This window comes from Stylophora pistillata, chromosome 6, assembly GCF_964205215.1.
Source record: "Stylophora pistillata chromosome 6, jaStyPist1.2, whole genome shotgun sequence".
NCBI classification, from domain to species: Eukaryota; Metazoa; Cnidaria; class Anthozoa; order Scleractinia; family Pocilloporidae; genus Stylophora; species Stylophora pistillata.
Window position 1 is genome coordinate 33,525,641 of NC_142524.1, and position 11,150 is coordinate 33,536,790.

Sequence of the window (11,150 nt, forward strand, 5' to 3'; positions counted from 1 at the left end):
AAAAGCAACTCATAAACCTACAAATGAATAAGGTTTTTGTCGCTAGTAAACCGTGTCGGTCGTTCGAGTCGATTCGAGGCCAAGTTAGAGCAGGAAAGATGTATTATGCTGTCGCTCGCAGTATTCGAACTGAAGTGAATCGACGTACACTCCAAAGTGGAATTTAAGGTATTTGTGATCATATTGCTTTGAGATTACGTTCGTATTTATGCCAAGTCCTCGTTTTGCTTAATCAGGTTTGATATTTAACGTAAGTTTTGTCGCTCGCACAATGCATTCGTTCAGCACTTTGTAATGTTGTTGCTACGAATATCGATAAAAGCGAATGATAAGTTTGTGCCGAAATCCTAGTCTGTCGAAGCTTCGAATATCCGGTGAGACCACTCCTTTTTACTCGTTTACAAGACGGCGTTGTATAAACCAAATAGTAATTGTGGTTCCCTTGCAAGGGAAGAACTTCTGGTTGCATTTTACGGTGACTGAATAGGGGTGGGCTAATATCACATGTTTCGACAATTTTTTTACATCAGTGATTCACCTGTCTTGGTGTAGGTGCGCTCTCTTATTCATATGCGAACATCACGATAATTTACCCTGTGCAAAACCAATTTCCTACGGCATTTTTTCTCGGAGTCCTCTCTCCCCTACCCCCACGAGGGACCTAATTTGGACTTGAGGCGCCACCGATCACGCCACAGTACACCTAGTACAGATGCATGAGCGAACTTTGGTCCGGAAGCCAGAAATCACGCGTTTGCTTACATTTTAAGACAGGTTTTAATCTTCTGACATTCCTTTCCAAATGAAAGTCAAAACTTAGCTTTTAGCTTGCGCAGCGCATTGAGTCATACATTTCTAATGAATGTCGTTGATTTTTGTGTAATAACTGGCAGATTCTTACGCATCTTGCACGACTTAAAATTCTGTATCTGGAAACGCTCGGAAGCGTTTTTTTGTAACAGAATTGTTTCGACTAGCTGCATGATCTTAGCAACAGTTCACCATCTTTGTTCTGAGTTCCTTTCAAAGTAAATCCTTCACGGACGCAAGAAACACAACTGTAGATTAATAAGATATTCTGAAACTTTACATCACACAACTTTATGCTTCTTTTTACAGAATCGCGCTGCAGATCCTAGTCCTATTTGAATGCCGGCGAAGTCTTCGACTGTGCAATTTGTTTGTAGAACTTAACAAATAAAATACTGATTTCTTTCTAGGAATTTACGTTTTCGGTTTCAAATCAGTTTCCTGTTAAATGATAGATGTAATAGTTTGCTCTTCCTTCCCTACATAGCTCGAATTTATCAAATCATACAAAGTCGCCGGTAAAACAATTCCGACGGCGAATTTCGTGATCACTGAATAAAGGGCCTCCTTGAACAATGTGACCTGTTCATAATCTTCGTAAAGCATCGAGTCTGTATTGGGCATTCCGCTAAGGATAAAAACCAGACCTGTTAGCAACAGAACAGTGAAGAATAAGGGCCTCCTATTTACTTTATGAACCTTCAACTGCGAAGCACACGTGTTGCTGGCGGCCTGTAACTCCGATGTGTTGTTTTCAACGTTTTTGATGAGAGCTGCCGCAAGGAGCAAGATCACCAACGCCGCAATCACAACGAAGACGGTTTTGAGAGCAATTTGAGGAATCAGCCCTTGAGTAAAACAATTGTGCCATAAGATCATTGCAGACCCAACGACTCCCAAACTAAGCGCGGCGTACATTCGAGCATTACAACTTGCCTCTTGGGTTTTTTGTCCTGCAGGATGCTCATTGTAAACCGTCATCATCGCCGTCAAATTACAAGTCTGGTAGAACATCACAGAAAGCGATAGGACTCTGAAGAATCTGCATGTCTCACTAGGTAGAATAGTGAAGCCATTCCACCATTCTACAGAATCTGAAATAAGAATTGTGACTTGGCAAGCGCCTTGACAAATGGCCAGTGCTCTGCAATTTTCAAGAAACGTGTACTTCGATTCGTCTTTGAAGCAAATTATCAGCATTCGGACATTGAAGAAGAGTGCAACTACATCCAGTCCTGATAACACAAAGATGGGTAACCAAGTCATTCTCGATCAGTTGCGTTTCCCCGTTGCGGGATGCAGTGAGTGGTGACTTACAAAAGGCCGGGAAAATGTGAACAATAATGGCGAGAGGGCCTGAATGACGCCTGTCACGCACACATATTCACCTGACATAGTCGTATGACACTGATAACCTTTTTGCATGTGATCACATCGTGGGCTGAAATAAGTTGATTTAAGTGTCTAAAATGCATATCGCATTGTAAAGTTTTCCAGCGCCCGCTTACCATCGAAATGTACTAGAAAATTGGAAGTCATAAACAGACGGCCTTGGTTCCCGCAACAGAGTATTGGGCTCGAGCACTAGCTGTTTTTTCTTTTTCTTTTCTTTTTTTTTTACGCTCTGATAAATGGCTAACGCTCGAAACTTCAGCTTTCAAACTCCTTAATTACGGTAGCCAACTTACATGATCAACTGTTGATAAAACCAAATTAGCTTGAATTTTTTTTGTTTATTTCTGTACTAAATGGTTTCTTTTTTACGCTCTGACGGAGGGCAAAACTCTTTTACGGCAGCCAATTTAGTGATCAATAGTTGATAAAACCAAATTATTTGGATTTGTTTTGCGCATGACACATTAAGTCATTGTTTACTCTAGTGTGGGTCTCGAGGTTGTTTTAACAGAAGGTGTAAACACGTCACTTTTTTGTAGCATTTCCGTTTCTGTGTTTGCTATATAGACCACAGGACATCTGAAAAGTGCCTTATGTTTTATATCATCGTTTTGAAATACTAGACAAGTACGGCAGTACTGATAACAACTCGTATTTATGCCAAGTCCTCGTTTTCCTTAATCAGGTTTGATATTTAACGTAAGTTTTGTCGCTCGCACAATGCATTCGTTCAGCACTTTGTAATGTTGTTCCTACGATTATCGATGTAAGCGAATGAGAAGTTTGTGCCGAAATCCTAGTCTGTCGAAGCTTCGAATATCCTATGAAACCACTCCTATTTACTCGTTTACAAGACGGCCTTGTATAAACCAAATAGTAATTGTGGTTCCCTTGCAAGGGAAGAACTTCTGGTTGCATTTTACGGTGACTGAATAGGGGTGGACTAGTATCACATGTTTTGACAATTCTTTTACATCTGTGATTCACCCGTCTTGGTGTAGGTGCGCTCTCTTATTCATATGCGAACATCACGATAATTTACCCTGTGCAAAACCAATTTCCTACGGCATTTTTTCTCGGAGTCCTCTCTCCCCTACCCCCACGAGGGACCTAATTTGGACTTGAGGCGCCACCGATCACGCCACATTACACCTAGTACAGATGCATGAGCGAACTTTGGTCCAGAAGCTAGAAATCACGCGTTTGCTTACATTTTAAGACAGGTTTTAATCTTCTGACAATCCTTTCCAAATGAAAGTCAAAACTTAGCTTTTAGCTTGCGCAGCGCATTGAGTCATACATTTCTAATGAATTTCGTTGATTTTTGTGTAGTAACTGGCAGATTCTTACGCATCTTGCACGGCTTAAAATTCTGTGTCTGGAAATGCTCGAAAGCGTTTGTTTATAACAGAATTGTTTCCGCTGGATGTATGATCATAGCAACAGTTCACCATCTTTGTTCTAAGTTTATTTCGAAGTAAATCCTTCACGGACGCAAGTAACACAACGATATATTAATAAGATATTCTGACACTTTACATCACACAACTTTATGCTTCTTTTCACAGAATCGCGCTGCAGATCCTAGTCCTATTTGAATGCCGGCGAAGTCTTTGACTCTGCAGTTTGTTTCTAGAACTTAACAAATAAAATACTGATTTCTTTCTAGGAATTTACGTTTTCGCTTTCAATTTAGTTTCCTGTTAAATGATAGATGTAGTAGTTTGCTCTTTCTTCCCTACAGAGCTCGAATTTATCAAATCATACAAAGTCGCCGGTAAAACAATTCCGACGGCGAATTTCGTGATCACTGAATAAAGGGCCTCCTTGAACAATGTGACCTGTTCATAATCTTCGTAAAGCATCGAGTCTGTATTGGGCTTTCCGCTAAGCATGAAAACCAGACCTGTTAGCAACAGAACAGTGAAGAATAAGGGCCTCCTACTTTCTTTATGAACCTTCAACGGCGAAGCACACGTGTTGGTGGCGGCCTGTGACTCCGATGTGTTGTTTTCAACGTTTTTGATGAGAGCTGCCGCAAGGAGCAAGATCACCAAAGCCGCAATCACAACGAAGACGGTTTTGAGAGCAATTTGAGGAATCAGCTCTTGAGTAAAACAATTGTGCCATAAGATCATTGCAAACCCAACGACTCCCAAACTAAGGACGGCGTACATTCGAGCATTACAACTTGCCTCTTGGGTTTTTTGTCCTGCAGGATGCTCATTGTAAACCGTCATCATCGCCGTCAAATTACAAGTCTGGTAGAACATCACAGAAAGCGATAGGACTCTGAAGAATCTGCATGTCTCACTAGGTAGAATAGTGAAGCCATTCCACCATTCTACAGAATCTGAAATAAGAATTGTGACTTGGCAAGCGCCTTGACAAATGGCCAGTGCTCTGCAATTTTCAAGAAACGTGTACTTCGATTCGTCTTTGAAGCAAATTATCAGCATTCGGACATTGAAGAAGAGTGCAACTATATCCAGTCCTGATAACACAAAGATGGGTAACCAAGTCATTCTCGATCAGTTGCGTTTCCCCGTTGCGGGATGCAGTGAGTGGTGACCAACAAAAGGCCGGGAAAATGTGAACAATAATGGCGAGAGGGCCTGAATGACGCCTGTCACGCACACATATTCACCTGACACAGTTGTGTGACATTGATAACCTTTTTGCATGTGACCGTCTAAAATGCAAATCGCATTGTTAAGTTTTCCAGCGCCCGCTTAGCATCGAAATGTACTAGAAAATTGGAAGTCATAAACAGACGGCCTTGGTTCCCGCAACAGAGTATTGGGCTCGACCACTAGCTGTTTTTTCTTTCTTTTTTTTTTTTTTTTTTTACGCTCTGATGAATGACTAACGCTGGAAACTTCAGCCTTCAAACTCCTTACGGTAGCCAACTTACATGATCAACTGTTGATAAAACCAAATTAGCTTGAATTTTTTTTGTTTATTTCTGTACTAAATGGTTTTTTTTACGCTCTGACAGAGGGTAAAACTCTTTTACGGTAGCCAATTTAGTGATCAATAGTTGATAAAACCTAATTATTTGGATTTACTTTGCGTATGACACATTAAGTCATTCAACAACAAACATATGAAACATATGTATGAACTGCGGTTATGAAACGTACATATGCACGATCCTTCGCAGCAAAGCACTATTTGAGCAATAGTGAAAATTAGACCTGAAAAAAATTTCAGGCCTGTACGGCCTGTTTCATATGTTTCTTGTTGTTTGATTTATCATCTACGGGTTTATGTCGAATTAATTTGATGGCCTGCTCCCAGTTGGCTTGTTAGCTCAATTGGTAGAGCGCTGCACAAGTATCGCAGAGGTCAGTGGTTCGAATCCCGTACAGGCCTGAAATTTTTTTCAGGTCTGATTTTCACTATTGCTCAAATAGTGCTTTACTGCGAAGGATCGTGCATATATACATTAAGTCATTGTTTACTCTAGTGTGGGTCTCGAGGTTGTTTTAACAGAAGGTGTAAACACGTGGAACACTTTTTTGTAGTATTTCCGTTTCTGTGTTTGCTATATAGACCACAGGACATCTGAAAAGTGCCTTATGTTTTATATCATCGTTTTGAAATACTAGACAAGTACGGCAGTACTGATAACAACCGCTGCGTTCGTGGAAGTCAGTACAATGTGGGAAATATTCAGTATACGTGATCTCGTTTCCTCTTATTCTTACCTAAGTTAATGAATCCAACCGAACAGGAGTCACGATAGATGCATCAGTGTACAAGTTACAAACACTTCCATTTGACAGCTTAGTACAGTGCTTATCATTTGTCATAAACGAGCTCCTGAATCACTGGGAAAGAGCAAAGGAAGAATTTCGCTGACTAAAATCGCTAAGGGCAAGAGAAAATAGACTCAGGAAATGTCGAAGTCAGCGAAAAGTTCAACGTTGGCCCCGGTTTCACAGCACTATTTCTGTTTGGATGATTAATGCCACTTCTCTAACGGAAACGTGACGGTGTCACGTAACTTTTTCTGTGTCCAGTTGTTTAAAAACACTAAAATATCTGGAGGTTAAAAATAGAAAGTCAAAGACTGGTATAGCTCAATTTTTGTAGCATTGAAAAGAACTAGAGGTTGTATGATAACGGTAGAAGGGGGTGTCAAAAGCAAGTCCAACTAAACCACTATAGAAACTCTTTAATTACTCACTGTGAAAGAGCCTGTGACAGAGCTTGGGCCACCTATGATTTTTTCATGTTAAAATCCCAGTTTCAATTCCAACTGCCACGTATTTTGTAAATTTACTAAATTAAGCTGATGCTTCTGAAAGTACGATGGTGGTTGTTTATTTGTCAATAAATCTAGTAGATCAGTTGTCATTGGTCTAACGCGGTTCATTGCGGAAGCTTGAGTTGCTAGCAAGTATGAATAGTACTCTGAAATAACCATACTTTGTAGCGGGAGTCAAGGTCGTCTGCGAGTGAGATGCAATACTGTAGTTGGAGTGGAGGGGGTAGGTGGACTGAGGTATAGCAGTCTGGGATCCATCGTGTCCACCGTGCACGTCTGCTACGTGGCGTGCACACGTGCACAAGAGCTATCGTCCAATCAAGCACAGAACTGATCACGCCACACACACGCGTCATCAACATGCGAACTTTGCTTTACTGCTGTCCTTAAATCAAAGTGATCTTCCCGTGCCACCTTTTTCTGAAACTTGCAGAACCAAAGTTGCGATGAACTTTTTTGTCGTGCCAAACTGAATCATTTCAAGAGTTATTAAAGCATAAATGTCCTTAAAAGCAACTCATAAACCTGCAAATGAATAAGGGTTTTGTCGCTAGTAAACCGTGTCGGTCGTTCGAGTCGATTCGAGGCCAAGTTAGAGCAGGAAAGATGTATTGTGCTGTCGCTCGCAGCATTCGAACTGAAGTGAATCGACGTACACTCCAAAGTGGAATTTAAGGTATTTGTGATCATATTGCTTTGAGATTACGTTCGTATTTATGCCAAGTCCTCGTTTTCCTTAATCAGGTTTGATATTTAACGTAAGTTTTGTCGCTCGCACAATGCATTCGTTCAGCACTTTGTAATGTTGTTCCTACGAATATCGATGTAAGCGAATGAGAAGTTTGTGCCGAAATCCTAGTCTGTCGAAGCTTCGAATATCCTGTGAAACCACTCCTATTTACTCGTTTACAAGACGGCCTTGTATAAACCAAATAGTAATTGTGGTTCCCTTGCAAGGGAAGAACTTCTGGTTGCATTTTACGGTGACTGAATAGGGGTGGACTAGTATCACATGTTTCGACAATTCTTTTACATCGGTGATTCACCCGTCTTGGTGTAGGTGCGCTCTCTTATTCATATGCGAACATCACGATAATTTACCCTGTGCAAAACCAATTTCCTACGGCATTTTTTCTCGGAGTCCTCTCTCCCCTACCCCCACGAGGGACCTAATTTGGACTTGAGGCGCCACCGATCACGCCACATTACACCTAGCACAGATGCATGAGCGAACTTTGGTCCAGAAGCTAGAAATCACGCGTTTGCTTACATTTTAAGACAGGTTTTAATCTTCTGACAATCCTTTCCAAATGAAAGTCAAAACTTAGCTTTTAGCTTGCGCAGCGCATTGAGTCATACATTTCTAATGAATTTCGTTGATTTTTGTGTAATAACTGGCAGATTCTTACGCATCTTGCACGGCTTAAAATTCCTTGTCTGGAAACGCTTGAAAGCGTTTGTTTATAACAGAATTGTTTCCGCTGGATGTATGATCATAGCAACAGTTCACCATCTTTGTTCTAAGTTTATTTCGAAGTAAATCCTTCACGGACGCAACAAACACAACAATATATTAATAAGATATTCTGAAACTTTACATCACACAACTTTATGCTTCTTTTCACAGAATCGCGCTGCAGATCCTAGTCCTATTTGAATGCCGGCGAAGTCTTTGACTCTGCAGTTTGTTTCTAGAACTTAACAAATAAAATACTGATTTCTTTCTAGGAATTTTCGTTTTCGGTTTCAAATCAGTTTCCTGTTAAATGATAGATGTAGTAGTTTGCTCTTTCTTCCCTACATAGCTCGAATTTATCAAATCATACAAAGTCGCCGGTAAAACAATTCCGACGGCGAATTTCGTGATCACTGAATAAAGGGCCTCCTTGAACAATGTGACCTGTTCATAATCTTCGTAAAGCATCGAGTCTATATTGGGCACTCCGCTAAGCATGAAAACCAGACCTGTTAGCAACAGAACAGTGAAGAATAAGGGCCTCCTACTTTCTTTATGAACCTTAAACGGCGAAGCACTCGTGTTGATGGCGGCCTGTGACTCCGATGTGTTGTTTTCAACGTTTTTGATGAGAGCTGCCGCAAGGAGCAAGATCACCAACGCCACAATCACAACGAAGACGGTTTTGAGAGCAATTTGAGTAAAACAATTGTGCCATAAGATCATTGCAAACCCAACGACTCCCAAACTAAGCACGGCGTACATTCGAGCATTACAACCTGCCTCTTGGGTTTTTTGTCCTGCGGGATGCTCATTGTAAACCATCATCATCGCCGTCAAATTACAAGTCTGGTAGAACATCACAGAAAGCGATAGGACTCTGAAGAATCTGCATGTCTCACCAGGTAGAATAGTGAAGCCATTCCACCATTCTACAGAATCTGAAATAAGAATTGTGACTTGGCAAGCGCCTTGGCAAATGGCCAGTGCTCTGCAATTTTCAAGAAACGTGTACTTCGATTCGTCTTTGAAGCAAATTATCAGCATTCGGACATTGAAGAAGAGTGCAACTATATCCAGTCCTGATAACACAAAGATGGGTAACCAGGTCATTCTCGATCAGTTGCGTTTCCCCGTTGCGGGATGCAGTGAGTGGTGACTTACAAAAGGCCGGGAAAATGTGAACAATAATGGCGAGAGGGCCTGAATGACGCCTGTCACGCACGCATATTTACCTGACACAGTTGTGTGATATTGATAACCTTTTTGCATGTGATCACATCGTGGGCTAATATAAGGTGATTAAAGTGTCTAAAATGCAAATCGCATTGTAAAGTTTTCCAGCGCCCGCTTAGCATCGAAATCTACTAGAAAATTGGAAGCCATAAACAGACGGCCTTGGTTCCCGCAACAGAGTATTGGGCTCCAGCAGTAGCTGTTTTTTTTTTTCTTTCTTTTTTTTTATGCTTTGATGAATGGCTAACGCTCGAAACTTCAGCTTTCAAACTCCTTACGGTAGCCAACTTACATGATCAACTGTTGATAAAACCAAATTAGCTTGAATTTTTTTTGTTTATTTCTGTACTAAATGGTTTTTTTTTTTACGCTCTGACGGAGGGAAAAACTCTATTACGGTAGCCAAGTTAGTGATCAATAGTTGATAAAACCAAATTATTTGGATTTATTTTGCGCATGACACATTAAGTCATTGTTTACTCTAGTGTGGAATAATTTGGATATATCAACAAAGTAGAAATGGTAAATTAGCCACCGTAATGATTACAAAAGCTGACGTTACGAGCGTTAGCCCTTCGTCGGAGCGAATAGCCATTCGCTCCGACGAAGGGCTAACGCTCGAAACGTCAGCTCTTGTAATCATTACGGTGGCTAATTTACCATTTCAACTTTGTTGATATATCAAAATTATTTCGTTACTCCCACCGACGCAGCCCCAAACAGCTTCTATCGAAACTGTCGGCCTTTACTCTAGTGTGGGTCTCGATGTTGTTTTTTAACAGGTGTAAACACGTGGAACGCTTTTTTGAAGTATTTCCGTTTCTGTGTTTGCTATATAGACCACAGGACATCTGAAAAGTGCCTTATGTTTTATATCATCGTTTTGAAATACTAGACAAGTACGGCAGTACTGATAAGAACCGCTGCTTTCGTAGTCTCCCCCGCAGCCGTTTTTTTTGGATGTCACGCAACGCTCCCCCAAAAGAACTTCTGGGAGAGCGTTGCGTGACATCCCAAAAAACGGCTGCGAGGGAGACTAGAGTCACGATAGATGCATCAGTGTACAAGTTACAAACACTTCCATTTGACAGCTTAGTACAGTGCCTACCATTTGTCATAAACGAGCTCCTGAAACACTGGGAAAGAGCAAAGGAAGAATTTCCCTGACTAAAATCGCTAAGGGCAAGAGAAAATAGACTCAGGAAAAGTCGAAGTCAGCGAAAAGTTCAACGTTGGCCCCAGTTTCACAGCACTATTTCTGTTTGGATGATTAATGCCACTTCTCTAATGGAAACGTGACGGTGTAACGTAACGTTTTCTGTGTCCACTTGTTTAAAAACACTCAAATATCTTGAAGTTAAAAATAGAAAGTCAAAGACTGGTATAGCTCAATTTTTGTAGCATTGAAAAGAACTAGAGGTTGTATGATAACGTTAGAAGGGGATGTTAAATTATTTGTGTCACATGCAATACGGCAAACCTTCTGCATCCCACATGTTTATGGGTACCCTGTTCTACAAGAGAAAGATGATTCAAGAATATATTGTCTAACTGATATTCAACCAATAATTAAATGGGAACAAATGATATTTACAGTGATAATAATAATAATAAAACTAGTGATATAAAAATAACTATGATAATAATAATTTCAAGGGACTAGCTCGAAAGCCTCATGGTTCCCCTATTCTCTGGACTCCAATGATGCTTACCTATGCCTTTTTTAATTTCGCCTTGTTAACTGGAAATGTATTTTTTATTTATTGCAATTCCATTGTTTGACTTTTTTTGTTTCTTGGATATTCCGTCATTCTGCGTCTCACGATATTCCTCTGCTCCACTGCTCCATCATTATGTTGTATCTCAAGGTATCGCATTTCGTAGCTTGCTTGCTTCACAAATTTAACGGCCCTTTTCGGCAAAAGTCGCTGATTCAAACAGTAAAATGCTCTCTTTTCAAAGAAAAATATCCTCAAGGCT